Here is a 14,039-nt window from a genome sequence, read left to right as displayed (position 1 = left end):
TTTATATATATATATATTAAAAAATTCTACAATGTTTGATTTTAAAAACTCAAAGTTATAGAACATATAATTACATTCAATTAGATAAATATTTTGAATTTTGAATATTTTCAAAGCCATTTAACAACGTTGGTCAAGTATTGTGTGAGGTGAATAATTGCTATGTTCAGAAAGTTCACATTTCTGTTCTTGAGGTGTCTGAAATTGCTCTTGTGATCAGAAGAATATTTGTGGCAAAGTATTTATCATCATAGAGTTACTATGAGTAGGTATTACAGTTCCAGTAGGAGGGAAGGTGGGATACATTTTGACTCACGCTGACTGCAGAATTTAGTTGTCTGAAATAATCAGCATGAAAGTACAAGGGATGCTTTACCCTTCATGGCTGCATTATAAGCTTCAATTCTGACTCTGTAGGGTTATCCTTTCTTCAGTATTATTTCTGCCCTATCTGTTCTTGATATGCCAAGGAAGCCATGAGAAACTGAATTATTTAGATTAAAGCAGGCATTCAAATCCTTATTTATTACCTTAAATTTATGATGTTTTACTGCTACTGAATTATAATATATTCTTTTTCATGATAAACCACCAGTATTGAAACGTATTATGTGAAATGGAACAGTGGGTAGGAAAAAGTAATTTTTTTTCCTCCTCTCAGATCTTGATTCTTGCTGTTTTGAAACTCCTGACTACATGAACTCAACAGGAAAGGTATCTTATGTAGAAAATAATTTTGTTAGCTAAGGAATCATGAACAGACAGAAATTGCTGTTGCACATTAGGTTAGGAGAAGGCGTTACTAATCTAAGGACAACAACACAAAAGAAGTCCCAGGTGCTTATCAGCAAATTCAATTACACTAACAAAAAATGGCTTCTAAATGCAAAGCTAAGAAGTCGTTTATATCACTCAGATGGTTTTTCTTCGTTGTTGCTTTTTCATGGATCTCGACCAGAATTTGATGAGATAGAGGTAAAATGAAACATCAAGTATTCATAGGCAGACCACATATATTAAAAATAATGAAATTGCTCTGCATATAGTAGCTTACCCAGCAGATTGTCACAGCATGCACCCTCATTAGGATGTCTGCTTGAAGCTTAGATTCCTGGCATAAGGTAAAAATGGAGGTAAAAATCCAAGTGATGGAGGCAAGACACAGGTATTTATCATTTACAAAACTGTTTTTCAAAGAACTGTGAAGTCTATAGATCTTTTGTAATATATATGTACTGGCAGTTATTTTAGGCTGTTTTCAGGCACAATTTATGAATCTTCTTTAAACTAACCATTGATTTTCACCCTGTGTTAACAGAAATTTGAGTTTTGGGAATAGAAGAAAAAAACAGGGAAAGCCAAACATTTCAAGAATTGTTGTGATACCAATTTGTATGCGTTTGAGTAAATTTCTAGCCTGCTGGGGCAACAGTGGCTCTTTGTACCATTTCCTTTTTGTTCCTGGGAAAGACCATTTCTAAAACTATACCAGAATTATGCAGTGTGTGGAAAATTATAAACCTGTAATATAGGGATGAAACTGATAGCAATGAGAAAAAGGAAAGAAAGGAGAAGGTAGAAGATAGCAAAGGATGAGTGGAGGGAGAGAGAAAGAAAGAGAGAAAGAGAGGCAGAGAAAGAGAGAAAAGATGAATAAAGGAGCCTGACTTTCTCAGGCTGAAGCCTAACAATATGAATTTTGCCTTGGAGCCCATTTTATATAGCAAGATGACACTTTGTTTTTAGATGCCTTCTACCATTACTCCCAAGAAGCTTCTCCCTGTATCCCCTGAAAATGTATTACTGTGTGCAGCCTGATCCTCACTGTGGCAAGTGACAGACATCCTGACAGCAGCAGTAGTTTAGAGAACCCATCAAGAACATCACTGAGAAAAAAGGGATTAAAAAACAACGGCAAAAAAAGCCTGCCAAACCAAGCAAACAAAGAACCCTTCAAAACAGTGACAAGCAGATGTTAAAAAGAACAAACAAACAAAGAAAGCAAAGAAGCAAAGGCACTTTTTTTTTTTTCCAGAAGATTCAATACAAATGCAAGAATATATCTGGATAAATGAGTTTAAAATGTTGCCTATCAATACATGATTGCAATGGAAGCCGTCAGTGTTTTGGACAAGATAAACAGACTTTTTTCTTTCTGGGAGCTTGTGATTTTTTATTTTTGCTTTGAATAGTAAAATGGATTCAATTTTTTCTAATAGCTTGTTCACAATAAATGTATTTTCTCTACTTTTAAAAGGATGTAGATGGACGCAAGAGAGGAAAGTTCCCTGTTTGTCTCCTCCAGTTGCTTTCCAGGTCAGTAGAAATGCATGCAAGTAACATAACATTATGCCTTCACTAAAGGTGAAGAAGTATTTTGAGGTTGGTACAGAGAGACACATTAGGAATTTATAGCAGTTTTACTACTAGAGGAGATCAGAGGAAATACAGACAAATACCCTCCTGAAGTAAAATTTGATTGTACTGTGCAAAGTATATTGAAAACCACAGAGCTAGTAAAAGTTGTTTTAGATCAAGACTAGGAAAAAATATTCCACATGGAAGGACGAATTAGGCAAAGCAAAGACTTGCTAATAAACTCTTTGATCTTCATAATGTCTTATTATTTGGGTCTGAATTTTCTCATTACCGTAGTTTGTGTTCAAATAAAACCTGGCATTAGGAGGTTAAAGGTCTTTCTGATGCTTTTGTAGTACATACTTATTAGCTTTGTTGTTCAGATCATAGGTTGCCTTTGAAGCAAACCTACCACTATTTCCCCTTCCTCTATTTGGTTAACATTATAAATCAGTCTTAGAAAACATAAGAATGATAATTTTGGGGAGAAAGATACGCAAAAGAACCTCTCTTGGAGACATCTTAATATGCTGTAATGTTAATGGCCAGTTGCTCTGTAGTCTTCACCTAGAATTACTCTATTACAAAAAGCATCTTTAATGTGGACATTGGATCATAAAAATCAATTATTTCTCCTTACATATCTGCTCCTGTTGGCACATACTTAGTTTAAGAAAGTAATTTAGGAAGACTACTTTAAGAAAGGTTGTACAAGCCATAAGTTCTCCGAGTTAGGTTCCCATTTTTTCAAATCCTTATATTCAGAAAATCAGGTTCTAAAAAAAGGAAGAGAAAGTGACTGCTAAAATTTAGTCTGTTTCAGTTCAAAGTCCTATGCCTCAGCTGAACTCCTCCCTCAAACACATTTTTAGCTACAGTGCTACATTTGTCATCAAAATGGTAAAACTTTAATTATGCATTTATGATTCCATATTCTCTGGGAACAGAATGGCTGAAGTAACTAACTAAGTCGTAACATACTGCAGGCATGCTTAAGCAAATCATCAAAGACTTGAATTGGGTACTTGGATCATTTGTAAAATAATTACACACACTGTGATTTCATGAACTAGTCTTTATGGTTACACTGTTAAATAGAAAAAGGCAGGGGATGATTTCTGGCCTCAGTTCCCAGTGGCTCTGGAAGCTGAGATGTAGCCCCACCTGTGTCAGATTGCTCTGGAGAGATCTGAGTGCTCTGAGTCAGAGCCATGGGATGAACAACCATGAAGTAGCAGTTGATTGGGACTTTGTGACTTCATTCAATCTGAGTTCTGGCTCCTCAGTACAAGAGACATGAACATACTGCAAGGACTCCAGTTAGAGGCTACCAGAGATGATGTAGGGGATGGACTATCTCTCCAGTGGGGAAAGGCTGAGACAACTTTTTAGCCTGAGAAACAAAAGGCTCAGGGGAGATCTCACTGTGGCCAAGAAGGGGAATATCACTCTTACTTCTATCAGAAATAGTGTGATCAGCAGGACCAAGGCAGTGGTCGTACTTGTACTCGGGCACTGGTGAGGCCACACTTCAAATCCTGTGCTCAGTTTGGCACACCTAACCACAAGAAAGACAGGGAGGTGCTGGAAGATATCCAGAGAAGCTAGTGAAGGACCTAAAGCTAGTCCTCTTTTGAGGAGCAGCTGAGGGAGTGTTCAGCCTGGAGAAAAGGAGGCTCAAGGGGGACATTATCACTGTCTAGAACTGCCTGAAGGAAGGTTGTAGCCAGGTGCAGGTTGGTCGCCTCTATCAAATAAAAAGCTATAGAACAAGAGGAAATGGCCTCATATTGCACCAGGGAAGGTGGAATGGATATTAGTCAAAGTAACTTTGCTGTAAAAGTTGCCAAGTGTTTGTACAGGCTGCCCAGAGATGTGGTTCACTCACAACTCCTGGAATTATTTTAAAGATGTGGTACATAGGAACATGATTTAGTGCTGGACTGGACCATATTAAGTTTATAGTTAGATTCAATTATCTTAAAGGTCTTTTCCAATCAAAATGATTTTATGATTCTATGATAAATAATATCTGTAAACTCCTGAGGGGAGGGTGTAAAGAGGAGGGAGCCAGACCCTTTTCAGTGGTGCCCTGGGACAGGACCAGATGCAAAACCAGAAACTTCCACATTGTTCTAACACTGGCTTGGATAGAGAGAAACATGGGACAGGACAGGTGGGGCAGGGTGAGCTGGGGTAGGGCAGGGTGTGAAGGGAAGGGAACAAAGATTATTAAAAATGGTCAAACCCCCCTTACTAATTTACTGTTTCACTTGCATCTTAGGTATGTTGCATTTTTCATCATTAAGCAGGCATGTTCACTAGTGATAAAATGGGTTTGAACAGTTTCAGGTTCTACATTATACTCATCTATTTTCCACGCCCTAACCTGTGATATCAAGGCATTTGTTGGTTTTCGGATTACATATAATGGGAATGATTTTTCTTATTACTTCTAGACATATCAGCACATACTTTTTGTATGAGCAGTGCAGCATGATTGACAAGAGGTCAGGTGGAATGAAAAAAAAGGACACAAACTAGTTATACCAAATTTTCTGTTGAGTGATAGACTAGTTCAGAAATAATGCTGAAACTGAAGAAAACATTGAGCTACTAAAAAACCAAAGTATCTGGAAATTCTTATAAATTCAATCCTGTATTGCTGTCCACACAAAAATTTATTCAGTATTTTTTCTTGTTGGTTTTCTTTATAAGTGCCAGAAAAAATAGTTTTCAGAGCTTTAGTTCAGTCTTTCTTCTGAAACCTCTGTGTAATATTACACATGTAAAATCTTCAAGCTATGATTTAAATAAGAATTTATGCTTCTGTCTAGGGAATATTATTTGAACAAAAAGATGCCTCATATATCTAATACACTCTATTAAAGTACCATGAACATATATAATGCCAAAGTCTCATGAAGTAAATAAGGATTTTTTACTAGACTGTGTAAACTAACTTACTTTTTTTGTCAATATCATTCCATGCAAAAAACTCAACCAGAAAGTAAGGAATTTTGATTCAAGAAAATCTGTCACAAGAATTTATGGTGCTGCTATGTTTCAATCAGCTCAGGAGTTAGCAACTTACAATCTTTTGATCTACTGCAACCAGCCTGGCACAGATCAAAGCAACTAAAGAAGAAATACAGGATACAAAAAAACGTCTTGTAGGAGTTCATTTAATAACAAATGATACATTATAGAGCTTTATTAAATATTGTAATGAAATCTTTGGATAGGTGAAAGACAGATCCCAAGGGTAGTACAACCTGCAATCATAGAAAACAAACCAAAACAAATAGTATTTTATGTTTCCAGCTCAAAACCTTTGCATTTACATAAAGGAAAACTTTTTTTAAGATCTGGATCTTCATAAAGAGATACTTCAAGGACCATATTTAAATTATAAACTCTGCTAATATAAAAAGCTATTATTTATTCTTGAACTATTTATGTGCACTAAAGTTCTGTAGCTGCCTTTCTGAGGGTACATCCGCATTATATCCAAAGATGTATGTCTACCTTGCTCACAGCCTCTCTAGATCAGACAAACTGTGTTTTACCACTTGAGATACTAAATACATTTTTTAATTTACTGCATAAATTAAAGTATTTCTTCTTTTTGTGGGATAAAAAGGTCATTTCAAGCTTCATGGTGCTATCAGGAAAACAGGAAAACACCTTGTGTCATAAAGGATGTTTGAACACACCAAGAATATTTCAACACTGCTTGAGCCCTGAAAAATTGGAAGGAGACAAACTATTTGCAGTTTTAGTCATGCTGCTTAATGAGTGAGTGCTTGTGTAAAGATGGGTGTGGGTAAAATTAGAGGAAATTGGGTAGTTATATTCTCATCTTTACAGAAGTTATAACAGCATGGAAATTACAGGATTAAATGCAGTTACTACTCCCTGGATAGAATGTGGTTGATTTACCTGAAACTTACCCCACAATGATTCCCCACACACCCAACCTGCATCCAGAAGCATTATGCTAAGGGGAAGAAACAGAGAGTGGAGAGGAGTCCAGGCTCTGGTGGAATCACCGGAGGAAGGGGAACTTGGTGATACTTTCCAGCTGAAAAAACAAGTGGCAGACTTCATCTGAGGGAGAGAGATGTCTTGCTGCTGCACCAGCAGCTGTGGTGAAACCACTCTCCTCGGATGAACTCACTGTAACCCAGTTGTAACTAACAAACACCTCCACCCCAAAGTTACTCACCCCCAAGGTATGACCACCCTTCACTGAGGAAGTGTCTGTCTTTTATTGACTGTACGTTCAAGAGAGAAACAGGAGAATTTTGCAACAATCAGTAACAAAGGTAGATATTGACAGAGTCACTGCAGCTAAACATACGGAAATAGTATAAAGTGAAACTAGAAATGAGGACAAGTTAGGGAAGACTCCATCGTAACTTCTGGGACCAGTCAACAAGCTGAAGCTGACTTCTCCATAAACAGTTCTATTGAGTAAGATCCATACTCTGAAAGTACTAATCAGTGCAGTAATTCTCAAGCTGTCTTTGACTGGTGACTGAAGCTTGTCTGTGCATTGCTTAAAAATAAATTATGATAACAAGCTAATAAAAAGGTTTCATTGAGGTATAATTCCCTTAACCTAATGCATAACCATATTTGTACGCAGTATAATTTTCAGCATTAATCCATTATCCCTGGAGGGAAAATGAGCCAGGGTATTTTTGAAATATTTATATTCACTGCATCAAGCACTTCTGCAATAATCTGGCAAATCAAATAATATTCAATAGATTAATTTTTATTTAAAATTATAGCATAAATCTCATCTAAGACAAAAATTATTAGAAACCAGAAAGGAATAAATTATACCCTTTTTTTTTTCAAAAGTTATCATTGCAATTTATTCTGGGTGGGAATTCAGAAAATATTTGTTTTGCTGAGTAGTCTCTTTTTGATAAAGTAATTAATATTACACTGCAGCTATCAAGTCAACAGAGTTGCTCAGATTTATGTTAAAATATACTTATATTTCTGTTTGACTACAATTTAAATCATCATCTATACAGGAAACAATCTACCTCTGAAAGTAAACACCACTTCCAGATAAAGACATTGTGCTGAAAGGCCCAATATCATTTGGCATTTTGAAGCACATAACCCTAGGCTTCCTGATGCTCTGGATTTTATACAAGTTTACATGGTATTCTGTGAAAAGGAAAGATTTAGTTATTTTAAGAGCCTGAAATGCAGTATTTTTTTTTTTAATAAAGTTTTCTGTCTAATTTATCTGAAGCATTATTTGATAAGCTTCACAAATTTTACTAAAGATTCTTGCTGCTCTTCTTGAAAGTACATATGTCAGAGGGTACATCCATTCATGACATCGTTAACAATAACTATGATGAAGACCACCTGAACAAATATCTGAGGACTAATTTCAAGAAAAATTAAAGACATCTGATAATGGGTTTGCTTAGACCTCGTGAACATGGGTTCACTAGGTCTAAGCAAACTACATAAAGGATAAAAGTTACTTTTAATAGCAAATGCAGTTTCCAATTAACTATTCCTGTCTATATACAATTAATCTGGTTCATTCTAGGGACTGATATTAAAAAAAAAAAATTAAAAATCTGAAGAGGTGAACTCTTCTCAGACATTTGTTAAATTGTTATGAAATATTTGCCATCCGTGAGTCAGAGTTGCTCTTTTCTGGAGAATAAGGGCATTCATTTATCAGTGGAGTTCCCATTGTCTTACCTGGTACATCTCATCAATGTCAGAAAAATTGAGGACTTGCGGTTTTTGGGGTTTTTTTTGGTAGCAATTCTGCAGTCCTGGTCTTGAAGGATATAGTGCTCCATTTTTAAATAGTTAAGTGAGTCATGCCCAGTCCTGTATGCATAAAAGTGATTTTCTCTTATAAAAGTACTTTTTCCTCATGTGCATAACCAGGTCAGGCAAATTCTACAGTGTAGGGCCAATTCCTGACTTAAATATTCTAGTATGACTCCAGTTGATATAATTGAGAGTGGCACAGATATCATTCAGCATGGGAGAAATTTCCTTACTTTTTAAATCTGTAGTTGGGAGAATCAAAATTGTAATATCTAGTGATGTATTCAGACAAACACTGACCCTCTGAATAGAAAATATTTGCTTTATTTAAAATAAAAGGTTTTTTCATTTGTTTTTGATGTTGTTGTTGCTGCTGCTGCTGGTGTGGAATGATTACTTGACTTGAATCTCTGGTATATCATTCTTCCTCACTCCTTTAGAGGCTAATTCCATACATCACAATTTATACAAATATTACATTTTTGCAGCACAAGTACTAAATGATGGTTTTCGAATTGCAGTAATGTATCACGTGAACCAATGTGTTTTATTTCTTGTTAATAGAATAGAAACAAGAATAAAGAAAATTGTTTGACTGATTTCTTTGCTTTCTTCATTAAAGCTACTAATGTACATATGAAATATCTTATTAAATTTATTCTGGGATTTTTTTTATTATACATCTGAAATCATACCCAGATTTGATGGTTTGGATATCGGTTAATGCAAACTACCAGACACAAATCATAAATTAATTTATCTTCATATCCAAAAATGTGTTAAAGTTATTATTAGGCAGTGAAGAGATTCACAGACTTAATTTTTCAAAGGCATACTCTTCTTCCATAGGTTTACATTTGCTGTGAAAGAGCAGAGCAGTGGCTTTAACTTAAAACCAAATTTTGATCCAACTCTAATGAAGACAAACTTTCTGCCTTTGCTTCTTTCAATGTTTTCTGTACTAGTACAATAGTTTTTCATATTCAGTTACAGAAAAAGAACCAAAAAGCTTTAAGATCCAGGAACTGACACTAGTGGGTGCTCTTAATCCATGGTACTTCAGAAAACAATTATTCTGGGGGAAAAAAAGTAAAAAGAGAGAAATTAATATCACAGGAAAAAATACTATGAGCAAATACTAAAGAGTGATACATGTTTTGTTTTAAAACACAGGAGGCTGAGAACGTGAAATGTCAGTTTATCTCCACTTTCTTCATAATGGTTCATTATGCACATGCCAATGTGAATATTTTTGTCTGTATGTCATTGTTAGAAGAAGACTAAATCGAGAGAAGGGAGCAACTGGGTAACTTTTGAGACAGGAAATAAAGGTGAGAAAAGACATTTTAACCTGTTACGCCTGGATCCAAAGGTTAGGAAGAAACAGCAGGGTGGAGGTCCTTCCTTTGCAGTGGCAAAGTATATTAGCTTCATTTGAGCACCTTGATCAAAGCAATAGTATGACAGCAAGGGCATAAATGGCAAAAAGACTCCACTTCCCATTTTAATGTCCCCCCACAATTCTTGAATAATCATAGTTTAAAATTAAGAAATTTGTCTACAGAATTTCTTCACTATATTTGTTCTTCTTGCCTTCTCAAGACATAAATTTTCTTTCATGTCTTCTCCAAGACAGCCTCAGAAACTGTTTATAGATTTGGGAATCTAATCTCTACCCTGAAGTATGCTGAAATTCAGCCTTTATCTGTCATAGCGTTTGGACTTTATTCAGCCTCTGAGATTGTATCTTCCTTTAACAAAACATTTCACTTATTCTAAATAAGAGGAGAGATATGAATCTACTGGACAGCAACAGGCCACTGAGATGAATAGGGAAGCGGAGCACCTCGAATATGAGGAAAGGCTGGGAGAAGTGGGACTGCTTGTCCTGAAGAAGAACAGCCCTATAGGGATGGCATGCAAGTATGTAAATATCTGATGGGAGGACATAAAGAGGACAGAGCTAGACTCTTTTCAGTGGTGCCCAGTGACAGCATGAGAGGAAATAGGTACAAACAGAAAAGCCTGAGGCTCTGCCTGAAATGCAGGGAACACTTTTTTTACTGTGGGGATGACTGAGAAGTGAGGCAAGTTGCCCAGGGATATTGTGGAGTTTTCATCCTTGGAGATATTCAAAAGCCGCAGATGATCCTTGGAAAACAGCTCTACGTGACCTCATTTGAGCCAGGGTTTTGTACAAGATGCCCTCCAGAGGCACCTTCCCACCTCAACCCTTCTGTAATTCTGTGATTCTCAGAATTATTCAGCTACCTTTATATAATGGAGATGAGCATCAAATTCACGTTTTGCTACAAGAGTGACATTGAAGGGCTTCACTGCTGCTTTTAATGAGAGGCATATATTACATAGAACACTTTGAATCAAGGTTAATACTGCAAAAGAACATACCAGCATATATAACTATTACTACTATTGTAGAAAATGCTAATCCTATTGAATCTTTTCAACTCAAAAAAAAAATTGCAGTAGAAAATTAGTTTTGCATGGGTTTTCTTGCTTTCTTGTAACTAGAACACTGCCTTGACCAACTGATCAAAAGTACCGTAATAAAAATAAGAATTCTCTGGTTTGCTTTATACCAAGGGAATTCGGGCTGGTATAAAATAGATTACATTATGTAAATGAACTGCTGTGCAAGTAATGCTGCTTAATTAAATTTGTAACTATAAAATATAATTGTTTAAATAAACACATCTATCTGTTGATTATAAAATAGCACCAATAAAAAATCACCTCTCAAAATTTTAAACACTTTATTCTTTGATAAACTAGCATTTTTCTTTTTTAGCTAATTTTTTCATAGAACAGAGATTTCTTTGATGGTCATGTGGAAAGGCTTTGCTGAAGTTTTTACTTATGCTACATTTTGAGGGGAAGGCAATAGGTTAGATTGGAATGAGGCGGGTAGATACACAATTAAACCTTTGTGAAGTCATATTGGCTCTCTCATGGTGTCACCTAAAGAAATAGAAATTTATTGAATAAATATTAAAAGCTTATTCTGTATACTGGAACAAAGTTAGAATTAATGCATTCTGCATTGTTTCTAATAAAGAACTTCTTTTGTACTACCCTGAAATTCCAGTTTTTTCATTCTGAATAAGTAGAGAAGAAAATTACACATTAATTAAGATATTCCCTTGTTGACTTTCTTGTACTATTGCAGTCTTTTTGTAGGCTGCTTCTTCAATTACCTTCTGGGATGTTTCTTATTTAGATGGAATCCTGCAGGGCTCACTGCTGAGATTGTTTGGCTCTGCAGAAATTCACATCATCTTTAAAAACCAACTATTTAGATTCACTTTTTCTAGCAAACAAGGGAAGTAGATGAGGGCTTGCACCTAGCTAGGTCCCATCACAGTATGCTTGAACTCCAGTTTCTCTTGACTAGACACAGCATTAAATGAGTCTCTAAGTGAAATGTTGTTGTCTGCTGTTCCTGCTATGGTGTTTCAGAAATCTGGCTTCAAAGAGCTTCCAGGAAGCTCCATCAAAAGCTGGGAGGAATTAGCTTCCTTTCTATTGATTCAGGTTTGACATCATCACAATTCAGGAAAGAATGTAATTTAACTAGCTATTTAATATGGTCTTCCTGCTACAATCTGTATCACAAATTTCAATTACTGGTAACACTGACTTGACTTTCTGGATTTTTTCTTTTTTTCTGGGAGAAACAAGGCCTTAACTATTAAAAATTCTTTATCATTGGTATTCGTGCTGTGCAATTGAATTCTGAACCAACTATCGGTGTGCAAGAAATAGTTACAAATGTCTGTATAACATATAATCAATATTTACATCCATAAAAATTTTTACTTCTATATTTCTTTAAAATATTAAAAATGCTTTTAAGCTGTCATATTATTTAGTGATTTATACTTTTAGGTGAACCTCAGTGTCAGTACAAAAGATTGTTTTTCAGTACTTCAATTCCTTTTCTTTCATTTGTTGCTTGATTTATCAGAATATCCTAAATTTATGTTCATTTCTAACATAGCTTTCTGTATCCCTTTGGTATGCAATTGATTTATCCCTTGCAATGTATCATGCAGAGGTTTCAGTCTATTTTGCCATCATATGTTTTGTGGGTTCATGTGGGTGGTTAGGTTTCTTTGCTAATACACCATAGTATTTAAAAATTATATTAATTAGCTTACCTTTCAGACACACAAATTTTTGAAATATATTACTAGGGTTATTTTTCCAAATATTCTCAAACATGCTATGTTAGTTTTTGGGTTTGTTTTAAACTAAGATTTGCAATGCACTTATGAATTGCTAATTTCATATGATGAATTCAAGGAGAGCCAGCTACTAAAATAATTTCAGAATTTCAGAAAATTCTGAACCTAAACCTTGGACCTAATAAAGTTAACCTGAATTTTATCCTTTTACTTTTCATTTTTAAATTTAAATTTTAATTCAAAGTCATTATGTTCTGGGTGTTTGCCGTTGTCATAGTATGTTGCATCACGGAGAAAATTATGGCCCCATAAATCAAATCAAACCACTAAAAGCCTCCCCCCTCCCTCCAAAACCTGTTAATGTAATTTGCATAAGTATGAAGAAAAATAATCAAATCAATATCTAAAATGAAATTCAGGCTTGGTTTCCCATAACATATCAACACATCATCAATTTTTCCTTACTTTGATTATCACTGAACTCCAGGACGCTATAGAATTGACTTGCATATATTTGCATACAAGCATTGATTAACTTACCTAATGCCCACACTGAGGGTTACTAAAGTGTCTAGGCAAGCCATTAGAACTTCTTGCCATTTTCTGAAAATATAGATTTGTTTGCATAAAAATAACAAAAACTACTCCCAGTCCTCACCAGTAAAATAATTATAATTGACTTACAGGCTAATTTCTGTATGAAGAATCATTACACTGCCATTTAAACAATTTTTTTCCTTTTCTTTTTCCTTTTTTTGAGACTATCTAGGCTTTGTCCTGTGACGCTTGTGAAGATATAATACTTAGTTTTTCTTTAAGATGCAAATTTAAGAGAATAGTCCAGTATAGACAAAAGGTGTAAGTATTTGCTATTTATTACTGCAAATAGAGACTTAAATGATTCTTTGAGGAAATCAATTACCCAATCAGACTAGAAATTTATTACTTAGATTTAGCTAATTTAATCTTAGATTAAAATAGCTACAGGTTTTATTTGTCCTTTTTTCAATCCATAACATATTTCTCAGTTCAGTACTTGGTTATTTGAGAAGGGTTGGGTTATTGGGAGTTTTTTGTTTGTTTGTTTGGGGGTTTTTGTGTAAGTTTTTTATTTGTTTGAGGGTTTTCCAGGTTTTGGGTTTTTTTTTTTTAAGCTTGCTGTACTCATCTATGAAGAGCTTTGGTTGACTTTATTTGAAAATTGAAGGATGTTTAAAATTACAGCTTTAGGGGAATAATCAGGAAACAACAGGAATTTTCTGTGATCTGTTTTCTATAGTTACTTGTTTCTGTGGTAAAATCCTGTTCTTAAGCTGATATAGAAAAATAAAGTGATAAAATAAATTCCATATGATGTTATGTGCTGAGCAAGTTAATGCAAGTCTGAATTAAATATCTCAGTTTCTGTGATACAATTCAGAACAAGCATTTTATATTCTTACTATGCTTAAAAGATCTACAATGAAAAAGTCCTAATAAGACAGAAGTCACCCCCCTGCATGCACTCAAAGTATGTTACTTTGGTACATTATAATAATGGTACATTAGATTCAATGGAACAACTAGTGACGGCGTGGATGATTAGATTATGTTGGCTTTTGCAGTTTTAGTAGGCATGTGAAAAACAAGTATCTTTCATACAAAAAGAAGAAA

Source organism: Zonotrichia leucophrys, chromosome 1 (assembly GCF_028769735.1).
Source record: "Zonotrichia leucophrys gambelii isolate GWCS_2022_RI chromosome 1, RI_Zleu_2.0, whole genome shotgun sequence".
NCBI classification, from domain to species: domain Eukaryota; kingdom Metazoa; phylum Chordata; class Aves; order Passeriformes; family Passerellidae; genus Zonotrichia; species Zonotrichia leucophrys.
This window is presented reverse-complemented; position numbering follows the sequence as displayed.